The sequence below is a fragment of the Melitaea cinxia genome, chromosome 2 (genome assembly GCF_905220565.1).
Source record: "Melitaea cinxia chromosome 2, ilMelCinx1.1, whole genome shotgun sequence".
In the NCBI taxonomy this organism is placed as follows: Eukaryota; Metazoa; Arthropoda; class Insecta; order Lepidoptera; family Nymphalidae; genus Melitaea; species Melitaea cinxia.
The window spans coordinates 1058677-1066703 of record NC_059395.1 but is presented as its reverse complement, the minus strand read 5'-3'; the positions used below and the strand labels follow the sequence as shown (position 1 = coordinate 1066703).

Sequence of the window (8027 nt, the reverse complement as noted above, 5' to 3'; positions counted from 1 at the left end):
TGTAAATAATACAGTCTAGCTCATACTATCGTATCCTGAACATACTGCGTAAACTATTTATTTCATTAAAAAATGGTTCGAACACACAAAATAAAAAAAAAAGTTCTCCTATTCGAAGGATATTGAAGACTATCTCTAGAAAGTCAATTTGTAAATTGTGACATTTAATACTGAAGGATGAATAACACGTCTGCCCCTTACAACTCGCCTTGTCATTGATGAATCACGCAAAAAATCTGATTAATCGGAAAGCCTAGAAATAGGCCAAAAGACTTACCCACGAGAAAAAAAATGTAGTGAATTATTTAGAAGTTTTTATTGACACCTTTCAAACCTAAACTGATCCAACAGTATAATTACGCTGCGCTGTCACTTTCTGTGTATATTTTAGCAAAATATCAGTTCGATTAGTTACAAATAAATTAATCTGACGAAATCATCTTTACTCTTTTAGTACTAACGAAAATCATTAAGCCAAATCAATTAAATCATTAATGTTTATAAAATATAAGATTTATATTTTTTTTTTTATTACACTAGGTCGGCAAACAAGCGTACGGCTCAACTGATGGTAAGCGATTACCGTAGCTTATAGACACCTGCAACACCAAAAACATCGTAAGCGCGTTGCCTATGTCCAGCTGTGGACTACAATAGGCTGAACTGACTGACTTACTGACTGACTTGATAACATGCTGGAATAGTAGTAACTGATGCTCTAGCGTTCGCTGGGTATAATTCCTCAGAAATGACAACCATACGGGCTTTTTTTATATCACTAGGTCGGCAAACTAGCGTACGGCTCACCTGATGGTAAGCGATTACCGTAGCTTATAGACGCCTGCAACACCAGAAGCATCGCAAGCGCGTTGCCGACCCAATCCCCCCAGGAGCTCTAGTCACCTTACTCACCAACAGAAACACATTACTGTTTGAAAACAGTATTATTTTGCTGTGATCTTCTGTAAGGTCAAGGTACTACCTCATTCGGGCTCCATATTTTGAGCAGCAAATTCCTGCTGTGCCCTCAGTTCAAATTTAAAATATCTCGATAATCAGAATTACTTTGACATTATTTGTTGCCTGGTTTTCTCGAAGATCTTACAAATTAACACGCATTATTACACATCTCTGGATATAAATGGCCATTAATAAATATTATGAAGAAAAAAACGAAAACTCACAAACGCTTTGACACGTTCACTTTTCAATTTCAAAACGGCGATAAACCTAATCTGGCTCCAATCAGAGCGAATATCGGTCTGATGATATTATCTCGTTAACTTCAATTTCCTAACACAAATCTGTAATCCCGGGAGCGGATATTATTAAATTTTCTTTTTATTTTCGATGTTTTTCCTCTCCCTCGAGTGTCGTGACCCAGAAAGAGATAGATGAAAAACATTATTCTTTTGTATGTAATTCTAAATGTGATACAAAAACAGTGTGTAGTTGATTTGTATTTTTTTTATTATTAAGTGTGAAAGGTCATTTATGATTCGAAGTATTCTTTTAATAATAATCAATACAAACAAAAATAAACAGGCTTATATAAAATCGAAAACAAAATAACTTTATTCAAATAGGAACGACGTGTTGGCGCAACGGTCACAGTGCTGGTTTGTGGCTGTTGCGCTGGCGGCTGCGGGTTCGATCCCCGCAAGTAACAAACATTTGTAATCCGTCGGTCCCGGTTGTTATCATGTACACTTGATAGCGAACGTTACTCACAGTAGTGAATATATAAGCCAACTCGCATTTGAGCAGCGTGGTGGATTAAGCTCTGATCCTTATCCTACATGGGGAAAGAGGCCTATGCCCAGCAGTGGGATATTACAGGCTGAAGCGTTATATATGTGTGATATATATAAATATAATATACTTAAATAAATTGTGAGTAGCCCACATATATAAATTAAGTATTAAGCCTTCAAACTATCCATTTAGGGCTTCGTTGATTACTCACAGCCAATGTTTACAGTTAGTTTTATAAATACCTGTTCATCACATAAAACCCTTGAGATCTGCAAGTAATTTTGATGCAGGCATTTAATGGAGAAACGAGTGCTTTGCATAATGAGGTCCTGTAAACGATTAGAATTTAACGATGATGACTTCCTTCGGATGTGGCTGAAAATTTTTCAAATGAAAATAGATCATGTATTGGTGTAATAGAGTCGATAATTCCGCAACATATTGGATAGGTTGATCTTTCTAATTTGTATGCCCGAAGCCTCCATGGGCGTCATGCCTGGTAGACGAAATAATGTATTCTGCGTAGATGTTGTGCCGTAGATTAAAATGAGCTGAGAGTTCGCGGAAACGATAGGGATTTGATGTTTTTGATTTTTGTTTTTCTTTTTCAAAGTTTGGCTTTTTGTTGTCACGGGAAAAATTTCAAGATAAACTTTTTTTTGTCGTTGCACATGAACGAGCTTCCTTAAATTTTCAAAATGGACGCACAGAGTGCTATATTTATCGGTTTAATATGTAAATAAGTTTTTTTTTTTTTTGTTTGCTTTTATCGTCATTTGTTTTGTTTCTCCTTTTCTTATTTTCACGTTTGTTAAATTTTAAACGGATAGATGGTCGTAATTGGCCTTTTATGATTATATTTTGTTCTTGTTTTTTATAATTTTTTCTGTGCTGTGTACCATCCCTAATAAATAAATAGTGAAGATTTGATTCCATATTTTACTGTCACACAAATCTTTAAAAAGCTAGATGATGTACACCACATACTAAGTGAATGTGATAAATACGAAACGGAGAGAGAATCATTGATGAAACGTTTTATCATAAATAAATTTGATATGGGTACTTTTTTATCTGTGTTAACAGAACCTTTGTCTGATTCAGCAAATTTGTTAGTTAATATGATCTTACATCATCAGTGATTCTTACTCCAGTTCTTAGACATAGTGGGAATTAGGGTATGATCTGGCATGTCTGTGTAGACAAAAGTCCCTAAAAAAGGATTTTTTTTTAATGTGAGATTGACATATTTGAATTTAATCCATTACTCTACTGGTGCGAACTCATGGGTTTTTTGCTCTACTACTACTACTCTACTGTGATTTGGATATAGTGGTTCCGGTAAATCCGGTAATCACTGGAATTGTTCTAAAAACTTACAGGAAATCCTTAACTTTAATATTTTTATACAAAAGTTTTTAATGAAATTAAGTCGAGTAAAAGAATTTTGCCAAAAAATTTTTCATATTCCGTTACAAATACAGGTTATTGTATAGATCCAAGGGAAGATTTTTCTGCACTTCGATAAACAGTGTAAAAGAAACCAGAAAAAAAATATAAATATACATTCCCAATAGGCAATATTCGATAAAAGCAATCAAGATAGCAACCGGGGCCCCGCCGACCCCACAGTTTATGGCGCAACAACTTAAGAGGGTTAGATTTATAGCGGTTCTGACCCCACCTGAAGTAAAAGAATTTTTCGGGTTAAAAAATAGTCTTACAATATTTTTACTGCGTGTTGAAGACGGTAATGATATTATAAGTCTATCGTTTTGCGGTGTTGACAAAACCAATGTTTGTGAAATTATTTTTTGTTAAGTGTCAAATATCTCATTTTATGGGACCTTTTTTAGAAGGTTTAGTTTACAAACAATTAAAGTACTATTCAATTTTATTATAAAGATTTACTAATTGAGCATAAGTTGAATATCCAGTGGACATGGCGCGTATTGTAATTGAAAAGATGCGAAAGCAAATAGAGATTAGCATTATGACTTTTTGATTTAAAAATGTCACTTTTATTTATAAACTAGCTGTGCCCGCGACTTCGTCCAAGTGGAATTTAACAAAAAAATATATTACAAAAAAAAAGTTAAAAACTATGTTACAAAATAAATAAAAATCTTAAATAAAACTAGCCTAAAAAGTAGCATCTGTTAGTGAAAGTCCCGTCAAAATCGGTCCAGCCGCTTCAGAGATTAGCAGGAACAAACAGACAAACAGACAGACAAAATTTTTTAAAAAATGTTAATTTGGTATTTGTACCGTGTATACACATCCATATGCATTTAGTGAAAAGCTGTTATTTTAATATTACAAAGTGACACTCCAATTTTATTTATTTGTATTTTATAAGTTACTAGTTGACCCCAAAAACGTTGTTTTGCTATATATATTATTAACCCCCTTATCCCCCCCCTTATAACTTAAAGGTATGAAAAATAGATTTTGTTCGATTCTCTGACCTACCCAATATGTACACAAAATTTCATGAGAATCGGTCAAGCCGTTTCGGAGGAGTTTAACTACAAGTACCGCAACACGAGAGTTTTTTATATTAGATTACAAAATATATTTTTATAAATTTGAAAGTATTTTTTTTTTAATTTCAATTTTGTCGTATGCAGCGTGCAACAAAAATGTCTATATCATTAAATTTCTTATTACAATTGTTAAAAAAAAAACGATATGTAAAACTAAACAAACTCCACGAATTCAATTTCGTCCAAATTCAATACGTAAGAACAATTACAAAGAGAAAGTTCTTAAAAGGTCGTTCGTCCATAATTTATTATTTCGACAGAAGCTTAAAAAAGTAGTCAAGTTTTCAAGTCACTTTAAGTCTTCATTTGAATTGCACAAAACGCTTTCAGGTGGAAAAAGTTGAAAAAGTCGACAGCGTTGACAAACGTGATTTAAACAAATGTTACAATACAGGTTTTTATGAGTTTAAGTACACACTGATATTATAAAGAAATTGACATTTATTGTTGCGATATTATTTCTTGGATTTATTTTTTTAGAGAGGTAAACACGATCTTCACATGTCTGATTCATCACTTCAGCCTATAGCGGTTCACTGCTGGACATAGGCCTCTCCAAGTCTGCTTAGTGGATAAAAAATATTTTATATCTTCCTTAGTGTGTTAAAAATAAATCCCGAAATGGTTGGCTGAAAAATTTCTCACCAAGCTATATTATATTTGGCAACCCCCATTCAAACCGGACTTTTAGTGGGTAACCCTATGTCATCGTATTTACAGTAAAATAGCGCTCATAGGATCATCGGTGATGATGCACTGGTCACCGCAAAGCTGCAAAGCTTGCATCATCGCCTGACGGTTTTTTACCGAATACACTTCGGAGAGTGTGTGCAAGAACTCCATGACCTGATTCCCCCCTCCCCCTTCTATCATCGTACAACCAGACGCTCTGCGTTACGTCACCCTTATATGGTCGCCATTCCCCATATACGCACTAAGCGATTCGCTAGTACATTCTTGATCCGTACGGCCAAAGAATAGAACTCTCTATCAGCGTCTGTGTTTCCCGAAAGCTATAACCTAGGGATCTTTAAGTCGCGAGGGAATAGGTTACTTCTAGGTAAGCGTGCTCCATCTTAGACCGTATTTTCACTTATTATGAGGTGAAATAGCGGTCAAACGCCAGACTATCTATGTATAACAAAAATGTGTTCTTCCGATTAAGGTTTTAGCGATGTGTGTGAAACGTAGTGTGAAGAATCACGTCCGCCATCGAAAAGGGAGGATCCTCCACCAGACGGGTGTTGTGTCTGGCGGGCTAACGCCCCCACGGTTGTTGTCGGGATCTTGTATATATATATACTTAATCACTTTGAAAACTCTGATAGCGCGATGTAGCATACGTCAGTTTTCTCTCATTACGTAGTTTGTAGTCGTTCGTATTTCGCGCGATAGATGTCGCCACATCACTCCCCTCCGAGACCGGAGGTCGATAGCAGGTTAAGTCGTCCATTCATCTTGTGATGCTTGCCGGGCCAGTGGAGTGTTCCAGTGAGTCGCATAGTTCACGGTGAGTCGGAACTGTCTGCGGTGATGCTGCATATGCTTCAGTGAGTCGGAGTGGTGCAGTACTGCGTAGTGGCTGGCTGCTGCGTCGACCAGGAGAGAAGTGCGTCTCTGCTTGCTGACCGGCCGAAGTGCAGTGTGCTGTGCCAAAGTCGCTGAGAAGGCTGTGGGCGATGACCAGGAATGCGCGTCCGCTGCATGCTGGTGGTCAGGATACCCGTAGTAGCCGTAGATGCTGGCTGGCTGAAGCCGTAGATGTTGGATGCTTATCGCTGCTCGAAAGCTTGAGGAAGTGATGATGACAATGAAGGTTGCGCTGATGTTCATGCTCGGGGTCAAGTGATGATGACGTCATGATGACGTAGCTTGCGAAGGCTGCGTTGATGTTCATGCTCGGGGTCACCAGTTTAGTAGTGTGAAGAATCACGTCGGGGTCACCAGTTTAGCGATGTGTGTGAAACGTAGTGTGAAGAATCACGTCCGCCATCGAAAAGGGAGGATCCTCCACCAGACGTGTGTTGTGTCTGGCGGGCTAACGCCCCCACGGTTGTTGTCGGGATCTTGTATATATACTTAATCACTTTGAAAACTCTGATAGCGCGATGTAGCATACGTCAGTTTTCTCTCATTACGTAGTTTGTAGTCGTTCGTATTTCGCGCGATAGATGTCGCCACAAGGTCATAAAAAATTATGATTGAAAAAACAAAAAAATTGAAATTAGAGCTCATTAATAAGTAATCGAGAATATAAATAACCGTACGCTTGTTTGCCAAACGAGTTGTATAAAAAAATATTATAATTTAAGTTATCCAATCAGTAGACACGAATGGTTCTTATTTTGAATGAATGTTGAAGAAATATGTCCAGACTTCCAGAACAATTGCACAGATTTAAATTGTCTCTAGGAATGTCACATAAAACTTCTAAAACTCAAGATTATTCAAATAATTTAATTGTGTAATCCTTTTCCGAGCTCAGTTTCCTCGACCCGACTATGACGGTATACAGCGTAAGTAATCCCATAAATTCAAAAGAGCATTCTGCATACAGCCATTGAGTTTCAAGGATCATTTCCTTAATTTAATTCTACATATTTTCATTATACAAAATTTAATGTCAGCTGTTCACACTCACAGTATGACGTTGCTATATTTTCTTTTTTCTCTATGTCTTGTCCTTTTTGTAATAAATTCTTAAATTTCGATCACCTGGATATGACTCATCACACGTGGTTTCAGCCATGTTGAGCTTCGACACAACTTACAACAATAAACAAACGCATAAACACTCAATGGTGCCAAGTAGAAATTTTTCTTGTTTTGGGGGTCCGATACAACACAAACACACACAATATACATGCACCTAAGCTGACACCGCAGCTAATTTGTGTATGGTCCATACAAATGTTCACCACTAGCGGGAACTCGCGACCGTCAGCGCAAGAGCCTATGACCGCTGCAACTACGCGTCGTACAATAGACTACATTAGTAGTTTATTGGGGTTAGTTGTGGGCTACACATTAGTTTGTTACTGATGGAAAAGAATCAACGTAGTGACACATACTAATTTTGAAAATAACCAAACTTAACCTAAGGTATTACTATACATAACATTCTTAAAATCGCTGGATTTAATGATAATCATAGTCAAGTGGATATAGAAATAACGCTTACTTGTAATACAAATATATACATAAAATATGATTCTCATTTATTACAAATTGATACATATTTATATAATGCAACCAACTCAATAATAATAAAGAAAAAAACTACTGAAAATGTTAGAAAAAAATGGTGTGGTATTATGATGTGGTGAATGTGTGGTGAAACCGTGATACTAGTGAAACTTTAGTGAATAATAAATATTTACACTTATACACAGATCACTTGCACGAATAAGTGAGAATAAGTCAGTCAGCTGATGTGAGATATGGGCGCTGCTGTATTTGCTTTTGCTGCTCTGCCATGCGCCTTTCACTTTACCCCTACTCCGCGGCCAGCTGTAATGCGACATACGATAGATGAACAAAAAATTTTTGAGGCGACAGAATAAAAGTTTCAATTTAAAAATTAATGCAATCTACACCTATTTCCAAAACCCAAGCAAAGTTAGTAAAAGAATGGAAAATACCCATTCTAATCATCAAGCAAATTTTAAAGATGTAATTAAACACGCCAAAGCAAAAAAAAAATTATAACACAAATTTAAACATTAT

The 8027-nt window shown here is 36.4% G+C and overlaps 1 long non-coding RNA gene across 1 annotated transcript; it reads right to left on the bottom strand.

Moving 5' to 3' along the window:
- Positions 1–6112: 6112 nt before the first annotated feature.
- Positions 6113–6283, bottom strand: LOC123661379. Its single transcript, XR_006744334.1, has 2 exons — positions 6235–6283; positions 6113–6199 (listed from the first exon to the last, which is right to left on the bottom strand). It is a non-coding gene; the product is annotated as an uncharacterized LOC123661379 (long non-coding RNA).
- Positions 6284–8027: the final 1744 nt, after the last annotated feature.